The 19,691-nt window shown below is 38.3% G+C and overlaps 1 non-coding gene across 1 annotated transcript; it reads left to right on the top strand.

Annotated features, from left to right (window-relative positions):
• Window positions 1–15,511: 15,511 nt before the first annotated feature.
• TRNAS-GGA (transfer RNA serine (anticodon GGA)) lies at window positions 15,512–15,585 on the top strand. The gene has a single exon. It is a non-coding gene; the product is annotated as a tRNA-Ser (tRNA).
• The last annotated feature ends 4,106 nt before the right edge of the window (window positions 15,586–19,691 follow it).

The raw sequence follows: 19,691 nt of genomic DNA, 5'->3' as shown, positions 1-19,691 counted from the left end.
GTGCAATCTTGTGAAAATTGTATACATTTAAAGTAATAAGGCATTTATTAAAGTATGAATCAAAATAACAATATAAATAAAATTTATAGATAGCAAAAGGAAAATAATAGCAATTTTGTACCTTTTCTGATCGCTTATTACTTAACTTATTGTGGTGAAATGTACTGGTACACTTTGATTCATACTAGTAATTTTTTTTTTAATTTAGACTAACAGAGCTATTGTTCGAATAGTTAGCCTTTCTTCATAACAGAACTTTCTATTGCACATCAATTTTACATATGCATCAAATTTAATTTTAGTGTTTTCATTCTTCATGATAAAAATACAAGGTAATCTCGAACACAGGATCTCGAACACTTTTGACTTGAGGTGGGGGAGGGGTAGTCCTGGGCAGGGAAAAGTAAACAAAGGACCTCAACTTGGGAAAGAATGTCTGATTTTTTGCAACAAAGACAGTTTGTTTAAATTTGAAACCCTAAATTAATAGGGCCCCTGCAGAAATTAGATCTTGTTCGAACAGCCCCTAACGTTTCAAAAACCTTAGTCGGCAGATAACTTCCCCAACGCAACTTTCGCTACTTAAACTGTTCCGTTTGGGTATATAGGATTTTATGGTGACTTTTAAGCATACGACAATGCTGTGAACAAGCTCTTTTTTAATGGGAGCCATAAAAATAGTGTATGTTCCTCTTTCTCAAACTTTTTCATAGTGACGAGTTTACCGAAATTAGTGACAAGTAAACGAGGGTTTAATAACATTGTGTCTATGAAAGCTGGAAGAGCCTGAAGAAAAATGACGATTTAACCGGAGTGACGACTTATCAGGGTGACGACTTAACGAGGTTTTACTGTATATAAAGACAGAGATAAAAGGGTGTAGTTATACGAAGTAGATTTCTTTTTTTCTCCCTCACCCAACCAGTTCTCTTTTGCTCGTGCACATATATAACAGAAGGATACATCATATGTGGGGGGGGGGAAAGTCACTGATAATTGTATAGAAATAAAAGAGGAAAGTATACAAAGAAAAACTTCGTAGGGTTATAACAAAGCCTCACGGTGATAAGGGAGGAAAGAAAACAGCTTGCTTGACTTTATTCCAAAGTCGTTTAGACGCAACATTACGTCGTAGATCGTAAAGTGGTTAAAGTTTTCAGATATATCTGCCGTGCAAATTGTTTGAAACCGCCTGTATATAAACGTGAAAATTTATCAATTATGAATCGATACAGAATTATCTTTTCTCTTTTTTTCCTGCGCCGTCAATAACGAAATTAAGACTAAAAAAAAAAGAGGAACCAAACTCAACATGAAAAATCGGAGGAATTTTAAATTTAATTGCGTGCATCCATCAAATATTTGGCGCCGAAAACGCCATCATTTGTTATATTTTATTAGTTTTCTTTTTCCCATTTGACTTATGATCGATCTATCATCTCCCTTTGGATTATTATTCGTATTATATAACACATTGAGCCATAGTAATGAGAAAAATAAAATGATTTGTGTCGGATTAAAAAGAAATAATATAATAACAGTTTTCTAAATAATTAATTAATCACTATATTTTTAATCTCTAGAAAACATTAATTAAGAGAAATGAAAAGAAAAGTTAATTATAGGGTGTTGTTTGAAAGCGCTGTAAAAAAAAGTGAATAAATGAAATGATTTATTTATATAACGGCAAAAAGAATGAATGGATGATGAATGTGTTCCAGTCTGGAGCTGGCAAACGTGGACAATGGACACCCCTCCCAGGATCATCCGTTAATGTCTCTGATTTGTCAGTGACTGTAGAATAGACGGTAACACTGTCGATACACAGGATGGTTTTCGAAGTGTTTAGTTAAGGTATTTTAAGTAAAAATTTAGTATATCTCAGAAATTATTATTCCCTGAATTTTAAGCATATTTCTTTGTGTCCTAAATGTGAAAATTCAGTGTACGTACAGAAGAGAACTTGATGATCTAGAATAAAACCCAAATAATTAAAGCAAAGGAAAAAAGAGACAAAGACTACTTAAGATTATATATCTCATCGATAGCAATCAGGAACAGGTGATCCCTGCAAAAAACAGTCCGAAGGAAGATTTGCGAGGAGGAAGATTCCTCCATCGCAAAGCATTCCAGCAGCTACAATATCTGACTACGATTCAGACCTATTAATGGTTGGAAAGAGAGACGATGAAGTTCGAAGATTACCACTGCCGTCACAAATACTGTACCGTGCGTACTACTTGCCAATTACTACGGAATTCTACCATAGATACGGAACTGCGGCGAATCGTGAAAAAACTACGGAAATCTGTTTTTTGTTTCAAACTTATTTTGTTCAAGGATTTCTTTGAATTTCATCACCCTATCGAGTACAAAATGGCGTCACGCAAAGAATGCATCCACAATGAATAAATACCAATTTAATAACAAATCAACCAATTGACACGAAAAGATGCGGTTTGCTCAAAGATAACCTATCATGTTCTTTTTGATAACTATAGCATTGTAAAACGAAAAATTTTACATCTATGTGTGTGTGTGTTTGTGTCTGTCTAAAAATAAGCTCTTGCTTTGCTTTATAACTATATAATACATTCAACAAATTTCATCTACAGTTACATGGGAATTGTATAATATAACCGACAGCAAGGCGCTGTCGGCCCATGTTCTCTGAAAATATTTGTACATACTCAATACCTTATCGGTGGATATTTGTGTTTTTTGTGAATTTTGGGTTTTTTTTTCTGTGATTTTTTTTTTGCTTATTTATTCTATTTAATTTTTTAAATTTTACTTTATTTTGAAATCAATAGGCTTCCTAGATATGCCGAGGTGAACAGAAAAATGTGGCGTTTCTCTCCAGCAGGAATCGAACTTAGGACCTCTTGCATACTGGGCAAGCGCACTTACCATTATAAAGGAGACGATCCTTTTTTTTGTACTTTTCTGTCCTTAAAACAGCGTGACTTGCTGACTAGAGACATAGCAACCTCTTTTAACTGCAACTAATTGCCTCCCGGTTTGCTGCAGTACAGATGGATGACGATTTTTCGGCGATTTTGCATCGGCTAAGACGCAGGATTTCGAAGTGGATTCAGTACCAATGGGTCACATCCAAACAATCAGGGAACTTATAGAGAGACACAAGGAATACGAATTACCATTGTGAATGGCCTTCATTGACTTTGAGAAAGCGTTTGACTCTGTCTTCATATCTGCTGTTGTTAAAGCTCTAGATGTAATTGGGGTAGTGAAATTTTGATTGTATCACTAATTGTATTCATATTAATGAATAAAAGGGGGTAAAGAAAGGGCGTAAAGAGGTAAGTGTATGATATCATGAAAAGAATTAAACGTTTAAAATGGAAATGATAGAGAAGACTAACATCAATATAATAAGACGTATTCAGGAAACTGGATCGGGACGAAAGAAAGGAATTAAAATAAATGGAGAATTTCTCAACCATTTGCGTTTTGCCGACGACATTGTTATTATCAGCAGTAATCCAAACGAACTAGGAGAAATGATACAAGAGCTGGAGAAGGTAAGTATTCAGGTGGGTTTGAGAAAATGAATCTTCAAAAGACAAGTTATGTACAACTCCTTTGCGTTGAAGAAGACGATCTTGCTCAACAATACAGAGATTGAAGAAGTAGAAAGTTATGTATACCTGGGACAAGAAATTATACCAAGGACAACGAAATCATTAATGAAATAAACAGAAAGATCAGGATTGGATGGAGCACTTTTGGCAAAAACTGTATAGTTCTGAAGAGAAAAATGTCCTTATGCCTGAAAAGCAAAGTGTTTAACCAGTGTGTGCTACCAGCACTGACTTATGGAGCTTAAACATGGACACTCACAAGTAAGACGATACAAAGACTACAGACAACACAAAGCAGCATGGAAAGATGTATGTTAGGCATCACAAGAAGAGACAGAAAACGAATCACTTGGATAAGAAGCCACACAAAGGTATATGATATCATGGGAAGAATTAAACGTTTAAAATGGAAATGGGCTGGACATATTTCAAGAAGACGAGACAACAGATGCACCACAAGTATTCCAGATTGGTACCCCCCGTGGTTTTAAACGTCCGAGAAGGCGTCCGCACGCAAGATGGATTGACGAGATCAGGAAAGTTGCAGGAGTCAACTGGGATTTACCTAAATCATCAGACAGAGCAAAATGGAAAAATTTAGAAGAGACCTTCATCCAGCAGTTGATTGACAATGAATCATCTGGTGATGATGATAGACCAGTTTAAGGCCCGCGATCAGCAGAAATACCGCATATCTTGCCAGCGGACTGAAAAGGTTGTGCACCAATGGCCAAGAGCATCAAATTGGCGCGGGAATTTGGCGGTCAAATGTCAACCACCCTGCAGGTGACGAAGCCATAAATCCGATTCTCTGCAATGATCAGGAACCGTCTCATCTTGGAAATGTCACGTGATTTTTCTTCTTCTTTGCATTAAGTAAGAATAATAATATTTCTTTCTAAACCGAATATTTCAGTTGAACTTCTTTGGATTCATTTATCAATTTTATTTATTTCTGGTTTATTTTTTCTTCCGTATAAAAATATCATTAGTTTTAAATTTATTTCTTCGATTCCCGAAGGAAATGAAATAAAAAGGATTCAAACTCTCGTTGTTCGTGTCTTTCCACTTATTTTTTGTGAGGAATTCGCATCGAAGGGGGGGTAAAGAAATTCTCTGAAAAAAAGAGGATAAGTTTGTGTGTTTTTTTTCCCCCTACTTTCTCCAATATTAGTTTTTCTACTTATCCTAACTTTTTGTGGTTAGTTTTTGGTATTTTGTTGAAGAAGAATCGTTATTTTGCTTGTTTATTTCGATCCATTTTGTTTGATTTTGGAGAAACATTGATTCCTTTTATGTTTTTTTCCTTACCAAAAATACCGCAATTTCTCTCTCCCCTGAACCGAATTGAATGCACATAAAAATTCATTGATTTATTTTATTAGTTTGTGGCAGGAGTAGTACATGTATAGGGTGTATTTTTATTTTCATAGAAGTTTTTGTTGGCTTTGTAATGACGCTCTGTGTAGGTGAGAACTCGAGCTATTTAACCTGGCACGGAAAATGAATCGATGCTACCACAGTTTGAGGTCGATCGTACACCGGAAGTGACGTGAAGCGATAAACATGTCGCACGCAGATGTCTGTATTCGCACATGACTGATTACCATTGCGCAGAAAGTGCGAGAAGCTCGTCCATTAGCAGCGATCTCGAGCTAATGATTTCGGGCTACAACAGCAGGCGACAGAAATTTCCGATTGGAATGGGATCTCGCACGTCTTGCCGCATCTGCGCAGGTGCATTACGGTTGTTTTTTACGCCAAACTCTACCTCCCTCCCCCATCTTCTCTATCTCTCTCTACTTCCCTGCATGAAAATTTGATAATTGCCGTTCATGGGCTCTGATGGTAAGTGCTTATCCAGGGGTGGCTAGACTTTTTCCGATCTTTGCCAAAATTAAGATTATTTTCGATGTGCGTGACACTCTACAAATTTTAATACGCACGCAGACCATACGTCCCGTTTTTAGGGAGATAAGCAGTCTCTCGAAAATGTTGTGTTCGGCTGTCCTCTTATTTTTCGTAAAAATGTTTAGTTTGTCACTTTTCTGAGATCTAAATTGTTATTATTTTTGAGCCATGAATCCGATTATCGCAATGTAAATTGTGCATGTACGTATGTCTGTATATGTTCATATTATTACACCATGTTGAGCATAGACACCGGAACCTGAGAACTCAAGGTGCTTGAGTCCCCCCCCCCCCAATAAACTCTGTAAGAGGGCTTAATCCCCGCCCCTTCCCCCAAGAACAACAATTCTTGTCCGCATGTGGACGATCCTGAATCTCGTGCACATGGGACTTCCAGAAATTATTCCCAAAGATGAAAAACCGAATAGAAACACATCGAATATTATAAAGTCATCACGTAATTTTTCAAGAGTGCCTACCATACTAAAGAACTAAAGATAGGTTTGGCAACCTACAAGACCAGTATCCATAATAAAAAGGATTGTTTAAAAGTTTTCTTTAACTTCTGAAAAGCGTTTCGCATGCCGCAGGTTGGCCATCCCTGTTCTAACCCAACTCGGATAATACTTATAGTATTTGATATTATCCGACACACCATGTGTGAAGAAAATAGCGTTCCACGTAACCGGGGAGAATCACAAGCTGAAAATAGGCACAGCACGATAAAACAGTACACTTGTGATGTAGCCTACATTGTGCTTAGTTTCAAATTAATAGGCACATTTTCAATAATTAATAAACACCTTAGTAACCTTGCCTGAGTAAGTTTCAAGAAGTGGGAAAAACGAATGTTCTGCTATAGCAGAACGATGGTAACGACACTGACAATGTAGCATCATGCATTCATTTTCTTTATCAGTACTTCATCAGTGTTCCATTTAGCGGCCATACATGAAGGTGGAGAAAACCAGCACCTCCTAAAGATAGAAGGCTTCCTCACGGGTTGCCAAGTTCCTCTGTGAAGTCATTAATACTACCTAGCAAATGTGCCACATTTTTAACCACAGCATTCTACTTCGTTTCTTCTTATTTTGGCGTAGAATATTCCGGGTTGGCTCACAAATACCTTACGGTGATTGGATGTGGGGGCATAGAAATCGCCAATTCTGAGCCCGATCGTTGGTTTTTTCCGCACAACGATGATACTGACACGTGCAGTGGAATCTTTTCTTTGAAAATTCTAGGTGAGGATGGACTACTTGCTGACGTCATGAGCAGCGTGCGGAGGTCATCTATCTCTAGAAGCTGCTGGGAAAACCCGGTATTTCATATTTCCCGACTATTCCCGAATGCCCGCATGGCGAACGTGACATGCTCGGCCAAACGAAAGGGAGAGGAGGGGGGGGGGGTGATAGACGTCCAAATGGAGCGGAGCGTGAAACAACCTACAAACCATGTCCTATCTCGAAGCGTTTTCGAGTAATGGAATCTGATTATGGAGAAAAAATTCGTGATGTCTGAAAAAACTCTAATTTTTTTAAATGCCTGAAAGATTTACATGCGAACTAAGCACATACACAGAGTCAAATCCCGCTTTATCGAATACCATTATAGCGAAAACCTCGTTTCAATGAACACTTTTCTAATCCCCCATATAATTTTACATAGGAACAATGCTAGGTAGCCTGGAATTCCTTTATAACGAAATTTCGTTATAACGAAGTGATTCTTCCGGTCTGTTGGCGTTCGTTATAACGGGATTCTACTGTATTTGGAAAGAAAAAATAAATATAAGATGACACCTCTTGTCTCTTCATCGAAATATCTGTATTTGCTGGTGATCTATAAGCGCTGAAAGACTGGCGAAGTTCAAAATCGAATTGTCACCAAACTTTTTCACCAATTCCGCAGGTGCCCTTGCAGCTACAATCGGTCAAATTCACCAAAAACTTTTCCGTTGTACCATCTTCCGAAAGAGCTTTTAATAAATAGCATCGGTTTTCTCTGGTTCAGGATAAATTTAGTCGTTTGTTTGCAATACATCACTGAAATCAGCGTTTGTCGAAGTAGATATTCGACGAAAATTCGTAAATTGGGGGATACAAATTTCGGTGACGATTTGATTTTTATACAGGGAAAAAAAACCGTATAAGATAGCATTACACCAATATCTAGAACAGAGGTCTTCATTTTCCTAGTCGCGGCCACTACCTGTACCCATCATGAAAAGAAGAGCACCCCTTACAGTAAGTTTAACATACGAATGCATATATGAAATGACGATTTCAATCTTTGAATGTGAATGCAATTCTTCCAAGGTGTGTTGAATTGGAACGTTGATTGAGTGCTCGCGAGCACGAAGTCGGACACGAGCATCGGGCACTATGGCTACTTCAGGGAGCTCCGTGGTGCTCGCGAGCAACGGGTTAAAGATGCCCGGTTCTAGCACCACGACCTATTTGTTTTCTTGCAGTGTAGAAATGAATATCAAGATGCAATACATTTTTTTTGTCAAAGTAATCTTATACGAGCATTTCACAAATGTGCGATTATAAGCAATTGTTTGCGTATTTTCTGGATATTCTTGTTTCTGCAATGCACACACAATTTGATACATGATTTTGTGATTGCACTAGGGGTCATTCAAGTATTACGTCAGCATCGATGGGGGAGAGGGTGTTTCCGATTTGCTGACTTTTGTTAACAATGGGGGGGGTGGGTTTGGATGATGCTTACGTCATCAACCAACCTTTATAAAAATATGAAACATCCTTAATGGAATCCTTAACTAACAATCTTGTTATTGATATGTCTCCCTGAGAGCCGCTTCAGTGATCTCTAAATGTTTCGTGGATCCTTCAAGTGATCTAGAAATGTGTTTGGGCAGCTTAAGTACTCTCGAACTGTGCCACGCATCATTCACGTGATCCGTAATTATGGCGCGAATCACTTGAGTAATCTGGGAATTTGCCGGGAGGCAGGAGCCCCAGCAATGCCCCCCCACCCCCGCCACGTACATTCTCTGATCCCACCAATATGTGATAGGAGGTACGGGGGGGGGCAGAGATGTCAACATTTTGCTGACAAGCGGGGTGGGGGTCAGACTTTTGCTGACTTTCGCTGACAAAGGGGGAGGTTGTCATAAATGGCTGACGTGATACAGTGGAATTCCGTTTTAACGAGCACTTTTCTAATCCCCCAGATAAGTTGATATAGGAACAATGCAAATATCCATAATTCCCTTATAACGAAATTTCGTTGTAACGAAGTGATTTCTCCGGTCTCTTGGAGTTTGTGATAACGGGATTCGACTGTACTTGAACGGCCCCCCCCCTCCTATCGCTGGTTTCTTCCCCCAGTATTCGTATATTTTGAAGCATGAATCGATGTCTACTCAGTCTGGCACCTACCGTTCGACCTGTGTAATGCGGCCATTCAGTACATAGACCGGAACACAGATCTAACGGCCACTGGTGCACGCAAGCCTCCCCGCCACGGCAAGGCGAGACATCAAGAGGAGGAAAAATGTTTCTATTATATATATTTTTTTTAAATAGAAAATGGGGCCTCAGCTAATTCCGACCACCATTTTCTGGGCCTAAACAGACCAAAAAAATAGAAAATGAAAGCAAATAAATATAAAAGAAATGGAAGAAAAACAACAAAAATCACGGAGCTACAACGTCCGCCACCACCTTGTCGACCATCTCTGCGAGCAAGGACTCGATGGCCAGGAAGTCACGATCCTCTTGGGACAGGACTATTAGTTCCCGTTCGAGCTCGGGCAGTTCTCCGGGCTCACCCTTCTCCATGCGTCTCCGAGCCCTATCCCTGGCACCCTTCCTTGGGTTGAATGGAGGTGGGGCCAGCTTCGGAATAACTGGAGATTTCTCCACTGGCAGCGGTAGTTCTGGTGGTGGTGGTGGTGCCCGATCTCCGGAACCTTCTGCGTGATCTTCACTGGATTCCCGGTCCAGGGTCTGGATCTTCGTGGCCCGTACGTCGGTCGTTGTTTGGATATCGGCTTGACGATCCCGCTCTTCTTCCATGTTCTCCTCCGAGGGTTTCGTCCCTCCGCCTCGGCAAGCAAAGAGGCACCTCAAAATCGTTAAACAGAACATCTCTTCGAAAATACTCGCGATCCCCTCAAAAAGCAATAAAAATCTTTCGTAAGAACGCTTGTGTCGCTGTATCGCAATTAGGTGATACTATGAGCCGGAACAATGCGGTGGGAACGCTTATGTTCGATTCCGAATCATTGTTACGCGAGTAAACAATGCGCGAATGAATGTTTCACTGCAACAACATGTTCATCAGCTCTTCTGTTGGGAAGTGATCGCCACAAGTAAATTTGCAGATGTGATAGGGTTTTAGCGTTTGAATCAGTTGCCATATAAATTTCCTCCTGCTTCTTATTTGAAGCTTCAAAGGAAAGGCTGAAACCACAGACGATCCCGCGTACGCCTTTGCCCTTAGCCCGCTGGTCACATTTTTTTTTTTTTTTTAATTGGACAAAACAGAACACGTTACAAAATACATAAGAAAGACAGATGACAAAACAAAATACATAATAAATAAACAAAAATAAACAAAAATGGACAAATGGACATACATATACACCCACTCTGTGACCTTCAAGGGACTACTTGTCCTTCCAGAAGGTCGAATAAAATTTGGCCTTTGAAGTCATAGGCGGAGATAGACTTGAAAGTCTGGGGATGGGGGGCACGGCCATTATTGCTGGAGGGGCACAATGATGATGATGATGTCAGTTCATATATACAATAGATCAGTCGACTGCAGCTTAGACGCGTGAGGGGGGAATTATTGAAAACAGAGAAATAACTCAAAGAACAGACGAAATTTCATAATTGATACCAAATATAAAAATATCAATCAAAATTGTATTTTGGAAAAATGGCATTACAGTCGAATCCCGTTACAACGAACGCCGAGAGACCGGAGGGATCACTTCGTTAAAACGAAATTTCGTTATAAAGGAATTTCAGGTTATCTAGCATTGTTCCGATGCAAACTTATTTGGGGGAATTGGAAAAGCGTTCGTTAAAACGAGATTTTTTCGCTATAGTAAATCAATATCTCAAAGGATTTGACTTATGTATTACCTTTAGTTGAAATTATTATTTTTTCAAAATCCCTTACTTGAATTTTTTTTCATGGAATATAAATAATCTAGTTTCTAGATTATGTAATTGAACTATCGATTATGTGTCGATGTAATCAGATTACAAGATTATGTGTCTTTATATCATTATTACTCTAGCATGAAGCCACAGCGTTTGTGCAGATTTAGTTAAGTTTTTATTTCTCGTAAGCGCCCTCTAGGAGCAAAGATTACAGAAACTGGAAAAAAAAATATGCACGTGTCTATTCTCATCATACATACTACTCATTTGAATTTATTTTTCCTTCATATTTATCACATTCACAAATTACACGAGGATATTATGTATAATCAATATGCGGTAAAAGTGATGCTGTTTTCAGTATTTATCAAATGTACTAAGTGTGCATAATACCCGGTTATTATGTATAATGACCTGTTATTACACTTACTGTAACAAACGCACATACACTTGCTTCAAACTAACGGCCTCGAATACCTAGCGGGCTTGTCCAACACCAGCTATAGCAAACTATATGCATCTACTATAGATGGTGTTGGTTCATTCAGGGCAGGAAAAACCAGTTTTTTTCCAATGTGATCCCAAAGTGACGTCATAGGAGACAGCCATTGGCTGTATGGATAATATATTTCTTTTAATCGTTCCAACCAATCACAGCTCCGGTCCATCGCCATGGGCCAATTGAGTTTTGTCCGAAGTGTGCATGTGTCTCTAACAGTCTGCCTGGATATCTAGTGTTCTGCGTGAATTTCAAGTGCAGCCATCTATATCTCAAATTGTGAATGAAGTGTAATGATTGAATTAATTGTACCGTTGGAAGTCTGCGGTGAGACATTTTAACGGGCAGATCAGCTCATATTCACTCCTCGCAGTTCGAAACCACAGAAAACCCATCTTCAGCTGATCCACACGTTGCCGACGGTGGGGATAGCAACCGGGTCCTCGCGATGCGAGTCCGTCACTTTGACCACATAACCGGACCGCACAGCGGCCAGCGATAATATTGACGTCAGACTGTGTATTAGTGGTGGCTGATGAGTCGGCCTTGATTTATCCAGTGGCTATACTTAAAACAAGATAAAAGAGTTCGATATTCAAGCCGATACAGTTTAAAGTACAAACCAAACACTTCGGATAGATAGGAGAGTTCAGAATTCCAGAATACGTGGAGAAGAAATCACTTTTAGAAATAATCCATAGGTTACGGTAAATGTGATAAATAATTTATTGTACATAATAACCGGTTATTATGCATACTTACCAATCGTCTTTGTGAGTTTGATAAATTTATCGCTTTTACTAAGTAAATGCGCAAAATATCCGAGCGACGTTGGTAAATTTGATACATACAAAAAAAAATTATCTCTTTTACCGGTGATTATGCATAATAGCCTAGTGTAATTGGTGAAATTGATAAATATGAAAAAAAAATGCTATGAGTGAAAATGTATTTCACTCACCTATCGGTAGACCTAAACAAAATATAGGAATAGGTTCAAAAATTGAGCATTCTCGCTTCAAGCAATTTAATGTCCTGAAAATAATTGTCAAAACCTGTAATTTCTTTACTTGGATACTGCCTTTTTTTTTTTAAATATCTGTTATTTTTGGTTATTATTCACTGATTTCTCTCTCTCTCGAAACTGATCTCGATTATACTGTTGCGCTTATTTTCCTAGAAACTCCTCTCTAATAGTACTTGTGAGGAGATGAGCTGATGCTTTTCCTAAAATACGAAAAACTACTGTTCATAGTGGAGACAATAAATTTTGGTCGTCTTTTAAAACTCCTTTGAAATAGAATTTTCAGTGACATCAACACTCCCATTGAACTCGATTTTAAACTGAAATCATCAGTTTCCATTGGATCTAATTTGATCAAAATTTTGATTCAAATATTTTTAAATATGGTCACTTTTCCAAAATGTTCTGTAAAGAACATGATTTTTATGAAATCTAATCGGTTTCTTAAAAGAAATCGAGTTAATTCGCAAACTTATTAAAAACTTTAATCAAATTGATCGCGAGTCGATTAACTCAACTACAAATTTTAACTGCGATTAACAATTGATCGATTAACTGACCCGACTAATCGATTAATCGGACTAGCCCTAGTTAAGGGTTTTATTGTAATTCTCTCCTCATTCCCGAGCTCATATTTAAAAAAAACCTATATTAATTTTGAAAAACCTAATTCGAATTCTCTCTCATTCCATGATTTTTGCAGCTGCTGGGGTCTTATCTTATGACCACCCTGTGTCTACTCGTCATAGAGTCATAATATGCTATTGACATTCAAAGACACTTGAAACAAGATAAGAGCCTTCGATATCAAAACCAATACGGTTTGAAGTCTAAAACACACATTTCGAAGAAATGGGAGAGATAGTCACATTGTAATAATCCCAGAATATTCGGAGAAGGAATTGCTTTTACAAAAGAATCCAATATATCACAACAACAGCAACAAAAAAAACTCTCTTAAAACATTCATCCTGTTTTTACGTTTCCAATCAGCTCAGTACTTAATAAGTTTCGGTATTACATTTGTTTTTATTATTGTTATTTCTTCAGCGTATAAGAATACCTCAAGGGCATCTTTCGCGAGAAAAACTTCTCTTTTCATTCATATGCTAATCAGAAGTGCTCTCGAGAAACCACCGAACGGAAACAAAACAAAATGAAACCGAAGAAATTTCAGAATTTCTTAGAAAAATTCAGTTTTTAATAAGAAATCCGGAGATAAACATTTCTCTTGTAAGATATGATTTGTTCGTATTTTTTCTACAAATATTATTGCGCTTTGTTATATTTCAAATTGTGGTTTTTTTTTAATGCTGTATTCATTGTTGAGAGAAATATCTCAAAAAACACAGTGAATTTTTTGGTTAATAAATGCAAAAATATGCTAATAATGTTAGGGAATGATTAAATTTTGAAAAATTTTGCTCCCCCATCTTAATTGGCATTATTACCATAATTTACTGGTTCCGTTGTGGAGCGGAAGACTTTTCTGAATTAATAGAGTTCTACGTGGTTATTATATACGACCTTGGTTGTAACGACAACTTGGTTACAAAGTCAATAATTAGTGGTTCCGTTCGTAGAGAAGATACCGGTCATATATTTTCATGAAGATTAATGCTAATGAATCTCGCCTATAACGCCAACGAAAACGGAACTACCCGGGATCAGCATTTGTTATAATAGAAATATCTCGTCTTTCCAATGAATCTTACTTAGGTTCATAATTCCCAAGATTTAAGATATATAAAGATAATTTTAATAATATCTATTAATTATTCTATAATCAATATGACTATAAAGAAGAACATCAAATTTCAAAATCATTTGCAATGTTCAACTTTTTTTGCTCTGTCAAATACGCTTTAAATCACTGCAGACTTTCTACAGCACTGCATTTCTCGCCAAGTTGCTTTTTATAAGGAATAACTACTTCCCCAAACACCAACTATGGCCATACCGCTATATTGCAATTGATTGTCATTAACGAGATGGGTTGGAAATGAAGGCGTTGTTTAGTGTGGTGCTCACCTCAAACTCACTAGGGAAAATATCTTACATCCTCCCACGGGTTCGAACCTGGGACCGTGACAGCATCTTACCACCACGCCACTCTGGCGCTTATAATGAATTATTGGCAACAGTTTTTGCGGGAATCGTCGACGTTCCGTATTCATGATCACATTGCCAATGAAACCTGTTCTTTGCTTCACTTCTTATGCAGACGATTTTCAACTGCAATGGTATAATTGTTTTACCGTTTCTTCCAGGCACTGACGAAATGTTGCGACCCTGTCGAGAAACGAGATTATTCCACACACACTCACATTCTTTTGTGCTTTTCCTCTCTCTTAACAGCAGATTGGTTTCTTCGCCGTTTTACATATGCACAGTGTTCCCTCACTATGTAAGGGTGCGGCCATAGTGAACCGCTTCTCGCTTTATCGCGGCTGAAAAAAGATCGTGAAAACGCATTGGGGCCGGCCATAGTCAACACCACCTATAGAACAAGGCCTCAGCACGAAGCTCGTGACGTCACTGAAGAAGGGCATTTCACCTATTGCCATTGGATATAGGAGGACGACGCATGCGATATCTTTTACCTTTTTTGCAGTATATCCAATGGCAATAGGAGAAATGGTCTTGTTCATTGACTTCACAAGCTTCGTGCGGAGGCCTTGCTCTGTAGGTGGTGTTACCATAGTGCGCCCGCCTACCTGCTTTCACTCGTTTTTACCGGAATCAATTATTATTTCTTTTTCTCGCTTGACCGGTTCACCGCTTTCACTTTAAAACGGATACTTACCTCAAGTATTTGTTTTATAGCGGAACAGAGTAAATCGGCGGAGTTTTTTGTAACGATTAATTACCGTTATTACTAATCGTTATTTTATACTTATTAACTTATAAAAAGTATTATATTTATAATATTATTTATAATCCATTTTTATGATATAATAAAATCGATATCGTCAATTAATCAAAATACGAAGGTTTTAACAACTGGCTGTTGCGAAGATACCACTAGACTACAGATATCTCTCAATCTTTCCTTGGAGCTCGTGTGCACTGAAAGGGACCGTACATGGACGGCCAGACCAGACTCAGGCCAAGCTCACAACTGCTGACGCTGCCACCAGATGGCGACTTAGGCAAGGATGACGTCACTCTCCGCTACCATACGAAGGATTTAACAACTAATGGCGACTTATGCAATCTGGTGGCAGCGTCAGCAGTTGTGAGCTTGGCCTGAGTCTGGTTCGGCCGTCCATGTACGGTCCCTTTCAGTGTACACGAGCTCCAAGGAAAGATTGAGAGATTCGGTGCCTCTGTAGTCTAGTGGTCTAGGGCGTTCACCCGGAAAGTGAAAGGACGTGGGTTCGATTCCCCGCAGGGGCAGGTGAATTTTCTCTCTTTCCAAAATATATCTTCGCAACAGCCAGTTGTTAAAACCTTCGTATGGTAGCGGAGAGTGACGTCATCCTTGTGTAATTAATCAAAATACCGTTAGATTTAGTTTTATCGTTAATTAGTTATTAACTGATTAACGATAAAACTAAATCCGACGGGATTTTGTAACGATTAATTGTCGTTTTTCTAATTGAAAATTAGTTATGACAATAAAAGCTAAATCGCTGATTTATCATCAATTAATTAATTAGCTATAATTAGCGATTACACTAAATCCATTACAACTTCAAGACGAGTCCTATTCATTTCATGAACGTTCGTCCTTCCATTTATTCCTAAGCAAGGCTGCTACTGCGTGATGTTTGGGAATTTTTGATGAACTGTTCAACGGCACTATAACAAATTATGAATCGTTTGAATGAGAAGATGACCGTAATTCTATAGGCTCACACTACTCTACTATTACTTAACTGTACATGCACCTCGTACACATTTCTCTGCCGAATTTCTAACGAATCGGCTTATGACAGAATTTGTTCCAAGTATATGAGTACTCCTTAGGTATTTATGTTGTCAGAATTGCGCTTGTTTCGTGTTCCTGCTGGTGACCTTCCATATTTTCAGGTGAAGATGGTAAATGCTTGAATTTTCAAATGAGAGAGCGGCTGGCAATTGCGCCTTGATTAAACTGATACCACTCGAAGCAATCCGTGTCTGGATGCAACAATCGCAACTTGGTAGGAAGTTTTTAATACGGGGCTAATAAAGAAATGGGACGGATTCCTCAAAAAAACAAATCGTTTCGCATCTTGCCGATAGGGGGAAATATGGCGTTTTACGATGTTTTAAGACTCGTAGTTGACCAAAAAAAATTGATTAATTACAGTGAAGAATCCAAAATATCACCTTTTATCCAGTTATTTCTATTAAAAATATTTTTACACGTATCGAAGGTCATACTAATGAACAAATCTTGTAGGCACACGTACATAGTGTCGCCAAACTAAAAAAACTAAAAAGCAACCATGGCCCCTCTGATTCTTTATGGCTCTCTATCTCTTCAGATGACAGCACTGTTAGGTGCTCTCAGACTGTTAGGTGCACTCACCTTGTTCCAGACTCTACCACGAAGCTGGAAGAGATCTCGGTAACGGGATAAGTCCGGTGGCACAGCCCCTGGCGTTCATTCATTCGGCCCCTATCTCTGTCCCCATCGGGGATACAAAATAATTCACACACCAACAATAGTATAACACGATTGAATAAGTGAGAAAATGAACGAGTGAGTGAGAGAGCAAATGAGTTAAATTTGTCGTCGGTGAATTGTTGATGAGATAAAGGCAGACTTAGGACTTACAGGGCACCCTGTATATCCGTAAATACATCATGTTATGGATTATCACGGATTAATTTCTAAGTCCCAACTTTGTGTGCTCCGAACATCGAAAGAATTTCTACTTCCCTCTCTCAAAGAAGATTAGAGTTTGCCATCCTGTCCACGTTATAATCCTCCGATAAGTAGAATTATCCTCCAGTGAAACTGGAGGTATCCGTGGGCGGTTGCTAAATATATCTCTATCGTATCACGAGTGAATTTCGTGACGAAATCCTACTTGTGTCAATGGAATAATGTCTCTGTCACAACCCGATTCCGTGGAATTACGTTCATTGCGGGCGGAAAACCCCATTTTAAGGAGAAATATATCGCATCGATTTGGATATTTGCGGAACGCGGTGGAATTTATCGCTCCATATTCGTCCGCCATTAATATCCCAGGGCAAACCTCATGTGAATTTCCTAATCATCAGTTTTGGAATCGAGCGTTTATTATTAGCTTGCATGTTGTACTAGTACACATCCTCCCACAGGCCCTGTAATTCCGGAATGTTTTCTACGTTGTATGTATGTATGTTGGCGATGGTGATATTGTTGGGAAATCTCTCCTGTCGTAAACAATCGATTAATTCTGTCTCCCTCACCCGAGTATTTCGATAACGATAGTTGATTTGACACCGCGGGAAAATATTCGAACAGTAAATGCGACTATGAAATGTGTGTTGCGGTGGCGGCGTTCGGAAACATCTCGAATTCGAATTGCGAACAAAATATTCAGATTCGTTGGGGGAATCGTATTGATTTCGACAACGTTCGAAATTGATTTAATTAACACGGCTGGAGCGTATTTAAGAAATAAATTCAATTGGTTTGATGATTGCTTTCCTCTTATACAAATTGTGTAAGTCGCCATCTGATGGCAGCGTCAGCAGTTGTGAGCTTGGCCCGAATCTGGTCCGGCCGTCCATGTACGGTCCCTTTCAGTGTACACGAGCTCCAAGGAAAGATTGAGAGATTCGGTGCCTCTGTAGTCTAGTGCAGTGGTTCTCAACCTTTTTTTGTCCATGGCCCCCTTTCAACCATTTCTCATTCCTGCGGCCCCCTTGCGAACATGAATAATTTTCTACTCCCCCCCTTTCTTTCTCCCCCCCCCCGTTTTCCCGTTTCCCGTGTTCCGTTAGAAGATTGCCTGAAGTATAAATATTTTTGAATTTAATTTGATTAATTTTTAATTTATGAAAATAACGAAAAAGCAAAATAAACATAATAGAATACAATAAAAATAGAATAAATCCCTTTGGCTCACAAAGGATCTGTATCATCGTAACGTTGCCTTTTGTGAAGTTTATTGTTTTGTGTTTTTTTCGGTTTGATTTGTATGTTTTATGTGTTGTGTCAGTCCAATTAAAAAAAAATATTTTTAATCAATGTAAACTTTGCGCTTGAAGATGGCACAATGTCATCAAGTTACTGTACTTAATGAAATTTTTATTCCAAATTAGCTTTTTTTGTGTAAAAGATTATGGTTTCATTGAGAAATGTCAGTTGTAGCTTCCAAAATATGCATTCTTATAATGATAAAAATCGCAAAAAGTGGTAGCAAGCAGTTTTGTTAAATTTATTCCTTTCGTGCGGATAAAAGTAGTAAAGAGGGAGTAGCCACACAAATGAATCACAGTTGAAAATTTCAACCTTCCACATCGTTTTCAACAATAATACATGTATCAAGGATGTAGGTATATATATGTTGTAGTCCTACTATGAATTCAAAAAAATGAACTAAAATATGTGTGAAAACTTTTTAATATTTGCTTGAACCATTCATTGAAGAGAAACCATGTACGCAGTGACAAAACTGTTCGTGTGAACATAATAACGATTCATTATCAGGATTTCAAGCCCATCGGAAAATATAAATAATCAGATTTTCAAATAAGAAAATTATCAGTTTGTTGACTTCAATACGGTGAAAATCTGATATTTCATTGGATGACAAGCTACCTTCAAGTGGCTTTTTGGTTCATAATGTGACCACTCTCACGCAGGCGAACGAAGCAACGTGCGTGTTGGCTTAAACACAACACAATATTTCACATAACAGTCCGTACTATATTTAATATACAGGGCGCATAGGTAACGGAGCATATGGCATTTTACTGGTGAACCATTGGTCCTAAAGGCATACTTCCAGTTGTAAAAACTACCCGGATAATTATGTAGTACTCAGATATTTGATTCATGTTGCCAGGGGTTGTGCATAGTTATTAAAATAAAAATGTTAACTTTTATACGGATACCCTGTGCTCCAAAACCCAATTGGAAAGTTGTTTCCTGGTCTCCAACAAAAATATTCAACGTGTTTAAGTTCAAATTTTCACTGAGATATTCGAAGAAAGTTGGAAAAAAACAGCATTAAATGAGGGGAAACCATTTTACCCGCAATGAATGCTGTTTTTTCTCAAATTTCCTCAATTTTTCAAATTCGCATATCTCGGTGAATATTGCACTTAGAAATGTGAAATGATTTTAGTTGGCATCGGGAAAGACAGAGCAACAACTTCTTAATTGGGTTCTTTGGAACACGGGGACGGTATAAAAAGTTTTTTATTTTTATTTTATAGCTATACAACCCCTTACAACATGAATGACATATCTGAGTTGGATACTTTTTCTAGTTGGGTATGTCTCTAAGACTAATGGCTCACCAGTAAAGTGCCATACGCCCTGTTATCCATGTAGCCTCCAAATACACGTAAAA

Source organism: Pholcus phalangioides, unplaced genomic scaffold (assembly GCF_987345545.1).
Source record: "Pholcus phalangioides strain wild (caught in Gottingen) unplaced genomic scaffold, Ppha-v1.0 ptg000014l_1, whole genome shotgun sequence".
Classification (NCBI taxonomy): domain Eukaryota; kingdom Metazoa; phylum Arthropoda; class Arachnida; order Araneae; family Pholcidae; genus Pholcus; species Pholcus phalangioides.
This window is presented reverse-complemented; position numbering and strand designations above follow the sequence as displayed.